Source organism: Pipistrellus kuhlii, unplaced genomic scaffold, assembly GCF_014108245.1.
Source record: "Pipistrellus kuhlii isolate mPipKuh1 unplaced genomic scaffold, mPipKuh1.p scaffold_m20_p_12, whole genome shotgun sequence".
NCBI lineage: Eukaryota > Metazoa > Chordata > Mammalia > Chiroptera > Vespertilionidae > Pipistrellus > Pipistrellus kuhlii.
Genome location: NW_023425427.1, coordinates 28123191 through 28133438, shown reverse-complemented (window position 1 = coordinate 28133438; position 10248 = coordinate 28123191).

The following is a 10248-nucleotide window of genomic DNA, read 5'->3' as shown; positions in this document are numbered from 1 at the left end:
TAATATCGCCCTTTGAAAGATATACTTATCTTCAGTTTCTTGATTAAAATCAGTCTTTCACTTGCCAGGGGCTCTCACTTCCTGTTTCTTTTAGTACTTGCTGATGACTCCAAGGGCGAGTGGTGTCAGCAAACAGCCCTCGCAACTGTTTCATTGTGTTCAGATGGAACACTTGGTTGAACTATGAACATTTCTAAAATTTCAATCCAAATAACAATGCCTTTTGTTTTCCATTTACCTCCTTTCTAATCCTGAGGCTATTAGAACAAACACACAAAGATCACATCTCTTCTACTTGGATAACCATCTGCTTTGCAGCCTCAAAGTTCTGTGGTATAATTATTTCTATAGCAACCAGCTGAGGAAGTGACTTGGCAGCACACAGTCTCACATGCACTGGGGCAGGCACTAAGAGCTCAGCCACGGGGCTCCATATCTCCTTGAGTTTCCAGCAGTAAGCACTACAGATGCAGAGGCCCTCACTGTTGTCCTCCCCTCCTCCTTGGTTTCTAGTATTGGTAGTATTTCCGATTTTATAGCATTACTGGCACTTTTTTTCTAACAAGCCGCTTCTTTTTCTTCATTGTTTTTCATTGGCTAGCTTATAACACTCCCCTTGTTCCTGTTTTATGACAGACTAGAGGCCCAGTGCATAAATTTATACACAAGTGGGATCCCTACCAGCTGATAGGGGCCATCTCACGCAATCCTGATTGGGGCCTGGGAGAGGGGGAGGGACTGAGGGAAGTTGACTGGCCCTGGGAGGTTGTCTGTGGGAATGCATTGGCCACCAGGGGGGCAATTGCTGCATTGAGGATCTGCCCTCTGGTGGTCAGTGTGCATTACAGCTACTGGTCTGTCATCCAGTCATAACAGTCACTTAGGCTTTTATACATATAGATAGTCTTCTGATCATAAAATGATAAACATTTGCTTGTTTTGAATGGCAGTTCATAAACACAAATCAGAAGAAATGCAATAATGAATAAACCACTGTTTGTATTTCAGCTTCCTAAGACTTCTTTCAATCTACTTTCCTTAGGGGCCCAACTCTTAGGGAAATTGGATCATTTGTCTTTAAAAAATGCAGGAAGTTAAAAATGAGAACTTAAAAAGCACACACACAAAAGTCTCCATTCTTCAAAATAACTTCATGGTCATTATATAAAAAAAGAAAAATGGTAAAATAATCATTTCCAATAGAAAACAGAAGCTTATTTTATTTTAAAACTCACCTTTACCTTAGTACATTATTTTCCTTAATATGCTCTAATTAGGGCCAAGTTTCATCCTTAGTTTTATAGTCTAGTCTGTAGTTTATTTGTTGTGAGGGGAAAAAAACAAATATTTATTAAGAAATATCTATGTACTAGATATTATGCTAAGCTTTCTACACAGACGGTCTCATGTGATCCACTAAGAAGTACATGGAATATTCATTCCATTTTGCAGATGGAAAATTGAATCACGTATTCAGGACTTGGACCAATAACTGCCTTGATGTTTGTTTGTATTCTGTGTGACATAGTTTTTGTCTAGGTTGACTATTATGGCCCCACCCTGATGAACCAGTTGTAGCAAGCCCCATCATTTATATTCAGAATATGTTCTGCCTCTTGCTCACCAAAGCAGCGTTCCTGAGTTCGTGACACCTGAGAAAGCTGTCTACAATCCAGATACTCTTAAAACGTACTTCTAGACTGATACTCCCTGTGTTTCCGCACATGCCCTGCCCTATGCTTGAAGAGGACTTAGGTCATCCTAGCATCAGTCATGAATCATGTGCAACAGCACCGAATATTTCCTGGGACGTTTAATTGCATTGCTTCTCTGTATGAAGATGTGCTGAAATGTAAACCAGTGACCACACTCTTTCAATGACCCATCAGAAGTTTCCAACTCTCTTATTTGAGAGTGATGAACTCATGGTAGATTGGTTCATGTTGTTTTCTTTTCTTTTCCTAGTTTGCTTTTTTAAGAAGACACATGGAGTTTCCTGAATTGTGTTGCATTCTTTAAAAACATTCCTATAGTTTAAGTCCAGAATCTATAGAAATTTTAAGTTTTTTTTTTCTTTTGGAGTCATCATATTTTTGTTTTATTTTACTTTTTCCATCACCATTTATCCCCTTTATGCCTTCTTTCACCTCCATCCACTGCCTTCCCCCTCCCCGAATCACCACACTGTTATCTATGTCCATGAGTTCTCTCTTTTTAATTTCTTTTGTGCTCAACCCAATTGGTGTTTTATTTTGTTTTTAACATAATAATAATAATAGTTTTAGAAATATGACAATCAGCCGAAACCAGTTTGGCTCAATGGATAGAGCGTCGGCTTGGGGACTGAAAGGTCCCGGGTTCTATTCCGGTCAAGGGCATGTACCTTGGTTGCGGGCATATCCCCAGTAGGTGGTGTGCAAGAGGCAGCTGATCGATGACTCTCTCTCATCGATGTTTCTAACTCTCTATCTCTCTCCCTTCCTCTCTGTACAAAATCGATAAAATATATTAAAAAAAAAGAATTAAAAAAAAGAAATATGACAATCAAATAATTTATGTTTGCTCTTCAAAAATTAGCAAGATCTTTAAGATGAAATTTTTTTTGATTTTTTAGAGAGAGAGGAAGGGAGAGGAATAGAGATCTAGAACACCAATGAGAGAGAAACATCATCAATCAGCCACTTCCTGCATGCCCTTCACTAAGGACCAAGCCTGAAACCTGGGCATATGCCCTGACTAGGAATCAAATTTCCTGGGTTGATGCTCAACCACTGAACCACACTGGCAGGGCAAGATGGTATTTTTATTACTTCCTCCAAATTATATCTTTCATGTCATTGATGTAGTATTTTACATTATAAATGTGTAAGTTTCTAGAACTATGACTAAAATATGAATTCCAACTAATAGTATTATCTATTTAAATACATATAAGATACAGAGGGACAATATTTAGAAGTTCATTTAATTGGATTACTTTCCAATATATGTGAGACCTGATTTAACTATCTGATTTAGTTTATGCTTTAGCATTTTTCTGTTTGGTCTGTTTTGAAGATGGAATAATGACATTTTATATTACATTTTCTATAATCAATGAACTTATTCTTGGCAATTTTGTGGAGGTTATGACTTATTTGAAACCAAAAATACTAAAAAAGTTGTCTAGAGAGTCAGCTTATTTTTTCCCCCTGAAGATTGCTAAGAAAATTGGAAACTAAGCACTTATTTATAGTCAATTATTCAGTGCATAAAAATAAATAAATGATTAATGAAGCTCAACCAGTGTGCCTCAGTGGTTGAGCGTTGACCTATGAACCAGTAGGTTACAGTCGATTCCTGATCTGGGAACATGCCCAGTTTGGGATTTGGTTCATCTCCAGTCAAGGGCATGCAGGAAACAGCCAATCATTGATGATTCTATTTCTCTCTTCCTCTCTGAAATCAATAAAAATATATCTAAATAATAATAATAATAATAATAATAATAATAATAATAATAATAATAAATGAAGATTTCAACATAGGAACCAAAGGGTAAAAATTAATGCAGGGATGAGAATTTCAGAGGTGATGTCAATTCTACTGTTTATGAAAAGCAGTTGAATTCAAGGACAATCAACCCAGAGAAAGATCTTAAGTGGACAAAAACTAGGTGTGTACGATGAATTTGCACTGCAATCCTTTCATTGTAAAGACAATGAATAAATCAAACTGTCTCATTATTTCATCACTGAGTTTGGTTTCAACTGTCAGGTATGAAAAATTACTGAGAAGCACAAAAGTTTCAAAAAGAAAGAAAACTTTATAAAGTTATTTGTTCATGAACACACCATGAGAACTAACTCCAGAAAAGCTGGTTTTTCAAGAATCGTACAGGAAACGGAATAATGATATAGTTGTTAGAAACACAGTGTTCTTTTCAAGTTCCCACATCCTCCCAAAGTAGATACCTGTAATTCGATATCCTCTGAGAATGGGACAATAGATCCAAGAGTTTACTGGGTGACTTTTCAGTACATGGATAAGTTCATAGTCACTAAAGTCATCATATTCTGATCTCATTTTGTATTTTATTGTTAACCAATAATTTTGCTTTCTATAATGTTTTGTCAATCCATAATTTAGAATTTTAGATAACTTTATGCCTCCCAATATTTAAGCTAATGTGGGTACCATGGTCTGAAATCAAAGAAGATAAAATATTTAAATTCAATTTCCCTATTTATTCATCACTACCTTTATCTAAGTCTGAACTTCGCTGGGTTTCAGTTTTGAAATAGGTACAATGATAATATCACCAGCCCTACCTTTCCCACATTATTATTTGTGAGGATGGAATAAATACATGTGAAAAAGGTTATAAGCACTAAAGTGTTAAATAGAAGGTTTCCCCATTGACTGATGTAGCAGACAGGATTTCACTTCTATCTCTGGGATTTAAAGGGCTGTATAGTTACCTGTTTGAGAAGAAAATGCTAGGCACTTTTTATTGCCCCTGACCTTGGGATGGCTTTGTCCCAGCTCAAGAATCAGGTAATCAGAAGATAAAGTTCCAGATGATCATTGATGTATTTCATTGGCACAGTGACATAATTCTTGGCATAAGGAAAACTTTATCATCTATACTCAAAAGAAAGCTTACATTTATATATATAATATACATTCCACTCAACAACATAATTTGAAGCACTCTCAGTTTTCTTCTAAATATAGAGAATTACTAAAAAAAAAATAACTTTCTAGTTTTAGTAAGAACAGTATTGGTATATTTTCCATATAAAATGGTTTTCAAATAAATAGTGGACTGTGATTATCTGTACCTTTCTGAATCATTATTTGATTTATTTTTCATGGAAAAACTTATACCATGTTGGTAATGCTTCCATGCAGAAACTAGAGTAAAATAAACAAAAGGTGCTATCTGTGATCCCTTTGATCCAGATCCTGTAACAGAATCCACTACTCCAATGTTTTTAAACTTCTCCAAATGAAATATTGCCAATTATTACTGTATTTTTCAGACCATAAGACGCACTTTTTTCCCCCCAGAAGTGGGGGGGAAAAGTCCCTGCGTCTTATGGTCCAAATATAGCCTACACATATACTTTAAAAAAATAGTTTTTTTACTTGCCCGGCTCTGTGTGGTCTCTGTGTGCTTGCCCGGCTCTAAAATGGTTCTATTCAATAAATGCTGCTGTTTACTTTACAGGGTTGATTACATGTGTTTATGACTGTGATGTTGGGTTTTAATGCACATAAAATATTTTAGGACACTACTTGTTTCAGAATCTTTTTTTCTTCATTTCCCTTCTCTAAAAACTGGTGCGTCTTATGGTCCGAAAAATACGGTACTTGGTAAAAAATATTCTAAAAATGTAAGTTATTGCTGTGTAAGAATCTTGACATCGAGGGAATGTTGAACACACACACACACACACACACACACACACACACACACACACACCTTGTCCATACTACAGCAGGACAGAACAAATTCAGTTTTGTAAATTAAATGATTAAACCTGGTTATAAGAGCTAATACATTTCTACTACTGCAAGGTAGCTCACTCAATGTGAAAATCTTGGAGCATGACAGCTGCTTAAACTCTAAGCGTTTTCAAGGACGAGCATGGGGCTGCTGACATCCCTCTTTGCCTGCCTTGGCTTCCATTTGCCTTTCTGAGGAAAGCTCACCTTGCCTCAGGAATCTCAATACATTGCTGAATACACTAGGAGAAGGGATCTGTTCAATATCAGTCTTAAATCACAAGGAGCCAGCTAGTCGACCATAAATAAACACCATCACATCATTCCTTGCCACATGCCCATGTAGGCCCTGCAAAGTTTTATGTGTCAGAATCATGAGTCAAGACTGTTGACTGATTGAAGAGATACATTATATCAACTGTAGCCACAGCATTAAAGAAACCAAGAGTGTTAAATCAGATTTACCAAGAAGGACTGACTACCCTCCTCAGTCATTTAATTTCGGAGTTCCACACTGGTCCCTCATAAAGTATTTATTTGCTCAGAAACTTACCAAAGTCAGGCAGGGTTAACAGTGCTTCTCTTATCTTTTATTTTCTTCCTTCACCTTTAATATGTTCTTCTCCATCTACCCTACCCACACCTCCCAGACCTATTTTTTAAAAATTACAGTCAAATAATACTTATTTTTCCTTACAATGAGTTCATTCTAAAAGCCATTCTGGCAACTCCAAATTCTGTTAGTTAATAACATGTCTACAATGGGTAATTAAGCAAGAAAGCCAGACTTCATTATTGTCACCCTCTCATTAATTATCAGTGAAGGATTTCATTTTAAGATGAAAGGGAGGAAAAAGATAGAATGCTGAAACTGGAACTAGAAATAATTTCACAGATATAGTTTCCATATCTGTCGCTCAATCACAGGGCTTGTGTAACAGGTCAGTATCAGCTCACCTTTATCCTGTGCAAGCACTCCTAGTACATTTCCTCTGAATTACTGTAAGAGAACATTGTCAGCTTTCCCAATGGTGGAGGATCGGTCAGACTATCCTGTATGATTTCTTGAACAAATGAGCTCATTCTATTAGAGATATCTTTTTTTTTTTTAAATATATTTTATTGATTTTTCACAGAGAGGAAGAGAGAGGGATAGAGAGTTAGAAACATCAATGAGAGAGAGTCATCGATCAGCTGCCTCTTGCACACCCCCTACTGGGGATGTGCCCGCAACCAAGGTACATGCCCTTGACCGGAATAGAACCCGGGACCTTTCAGTCCCCAAGCCAATGCTCTATCCATTGAGCCAAACCAGTTTCAGCCTATTAGAGATATCTTATCATTCATTATTCATTTAACAAGTATTATTAAGTACCTCCTATGTGCCAGGCACTATGTTAGGAAATGGAACTAATAAGAAATAAATCAATATTCTTACAGTTTGTTCGGGGAGATAGATATCAAACATATAATTACACAGACAACCTCATAAGTCACTATACATTCACTATAATTCATTAAAAAGGAGTTCAGCATACGCAACCTCTTAAGTCATAACTATAGGCTTCTAATTTTTCTTCTGATTATGACTAAGAATGTGTGAATAGCAATTAATCTAAACACTTACTATACATTGACCCCAGTCTATGGGGTAGATAGATGTGTCATTTATAGTGTTAAACTGACAGGAATTCAAATATTATTGCTTAATTCACTTTTCCTTTAAGGAAAAAAGAAAATGTCTGTGAGCTTCATCTTATTTTTATCAACAGAAAAATGGAGGTGGATTTTTTTTAAGGTTTAAATTAGACATTAAAACAGAGTGGATGCTCTAAAAGGAGTTTCTAAGACTATGGAACTATTAAGTATTAATACAAATAAATATATAGTCAATTATTTAAAAGACTGAATTGAAAGTTAAGGAGTATATAGTACAGTTGTAGCTGGACTTTAACAGATGCAAAGATTTAAGAAGAAAGGGGAAATGTCTTTACTGGGAGCAGGATGAGCAAATGTGCACAAGAGGACTCAAGATTACTTAAGAATTGGTAGAGAAATTGGACTTGTTAGGCTCAGGATACACATGAAGACGAAGGCAGAGAATGAGAAAGGAAGGGGCAAGTCATCATGGTCTTAGCTCTTAACAGTGAATGAGAAGAAAAAATACAAAACAAAATATTTGACCATTGTTATCGTCCCATTTTTAGTTTCTTGGTTGTTTTTTTGTTTTGTTTTGTTTTGTTTGTTTTTCTACATTAAGACAAGAGATTAAACTCAGATAGTCTTACTATGTGAAAAGGTGTTCTGTGTTTTTCCACAGAAATGATACTATGGGAGAGTTTCTCCCTGAACCTGCAAAATAATATTTCAGTTGAAGGATAAGGCAAGAGGCTTTTAATGAGCATCATACTATAGTTGCTTAAACTGATCAGTTAGAAATAGTGGTTTTTCTCTAGCCAGTGTTGCTAAATGGTGAGAGCATCTCTCTCTTCCCCACTAATCCCACACCTAAGGGTCTCAAGTTTGATTCACAAACAAGGGCACATAACTAGTTTCAGGATTGATCCCCAGCTTGGGTCCAGGTGTTTGCAGGAGGTAGCCAATTGATGTGTCTCATATCCATGTAGCTCTCTCTCTTTCTCTCTCTCTTCCTCCCTTCCTCCCCTCCATCCACTGTCTCTAAAAATCAATGTCTCTAAATATCCTTGGGTGAGGGTTATCAAAAATTTTTTTTAAGTAGGAATGAAAGCCTGTATTATTTAAGAGTAGACTATTTAGAAATAACATCAGGAGGGAAAAAAGTAAGCTTTCTTTTCAGAGTAGATTCTTTGACATATCATAACTACTGGCGTCCTTAGAATGTATTATAGACTCTGTGAGGTTGGTAGATTTCTTGCCCTGTTTTTCACTGAGTTCCCCAGTGCCTAGAATAGCATTTAGGATTGCTAACATTTTTAAGGAGAGCTAACACATAGAGACTGGTTAGAGCTGAATCATTTTGCTAAATAATTGAAGAAATGTTTTGTTTTGTGTGTGCATGCCCTAACAATGTGCAAAGCTCTTGGATAGTTTGGGTATAAGAATGCATCCTAAAGTGTCTAGTAGGGGAAGGGGAGAGAGACAATATAAAAACAGGTGTATTAAAATTCAAGTTACCTGAATCTGTGTTCCAGATCCAACCAATGCGCTGTTTGCTTTCTAGAGAAGCCACACCCCTTTCTGTAGAGACTTGAAGTTATTCTGGAGAGCTGCCATTTTCTTTCTTTCTTTTCTTTTTTTCTGTGTGGTCATGGAAATCATATTTTAATAGGGAAATAGACATTGAACAAGATCATTAATTTTAAAACTTTCCCACTAGATACTAAGGATTATGGAAACTACAAGAGAGCCACAATTTTCAACCTTTTTATGTCATAGCACACTTCAACTAATTGCTAAAATCCTTCAGCACACCCAAAAATATATGTTTTGCCAATCTGAAAAAAATAGGTATAGTTTCAATTCATTCACCCCAGACAACTATTGTTGTGCTGCCTTCTGTCATTTATTTTTTTGTTTGACAATCTAAGGGAAAAAAGGGCAGTGCCCCCCTGACTAAGTAGATATTGCATGTATAAAAATGCTGGCAGCACCCTGACTGAAAATATTGCTGTAGAGCAGTGTTTCTCAAACTTTTGACATATGTGTACCCCTTCTATAATATTCGTAACGCTGAATACCCCTCGTGCTCATGAGAACTTAGAATTAGGCGCAGCTAAGCACGGTGCAGTGCATATCCCCACAAAACTCCGGTGCAATGTGTACCCCCACCAAATTCTTCCCGTACCCCTGGGGGTACGCATATCATACTTTGGGGAACACTCCATAGGATTGGCTTTTGAGATGGATTGTAAACTATGAATAGATTGCAATCAAGAGCAGTTCAAAGTCAAAGAATGCCTTGCCCTAGACATCAGTCTTAAAAATCTTCTCAGAAAAAAAGACTAACATGTTTAGAAGAGCTGAAATAGCTTCACTGTAATTTAATAAGAATTGCATCATCTTCAAGATACAAGTATTTTAAGCAGCTCTAGTGCCTTTCACTGAGGAAATCTGTGGCTTTTCTACCACTTCTCCTTAAAGTGAAATGAGTAGTAATTAAAAAAAAAAAAAAAAAAAAAAAGCTTTCTGTGTTTTTTGTTATTGTTGTTGGTTGTTGTTGTTTGAGTTCACATGTCACTTTAAAGCATCTGCTATGTTAAAACGGAACTGCCCAGGGGTAAAAATACAGCTATTTCAAGAAAAGGAACGGTGGTGTCTTCCCTTTACTTAGATTCCGCAGAGCTCCCTCTTCTGCTTCCTCTTCCTCTTCCTCACTCTGAGGCAAACTTTAAAGTCATGTTTCATGTTTCATGAAACCGCAGTTAGACTCCTTCCGCAAAGCAAGTTTCTTCACAAAATAAATTCTTCATTTCCTCAGTCTCTTTCATGGCCTTGAGTGTATAATAGTTCTCTTCAATGCCGTACTTGTTTTCAAAAAACCCACATCTATAGAGTTTTTTAAAAAAAAATATCTCATAGTGACATTAAACTTAGTACAATCAAGCTGCATAAAAATGTAACTTAGATGTTTCAGTTTAAAGGAAGTTTAAGAGACACTGCATTTTAAAAAGTCCACGAGATAGTTTTGATCTGCATTCATTTCCATATTGCAAATATCAAATGCTACAAAGAATATTTGCCTAACCCATCATTTCTAATCCCAAAGAGTTTTAGTGT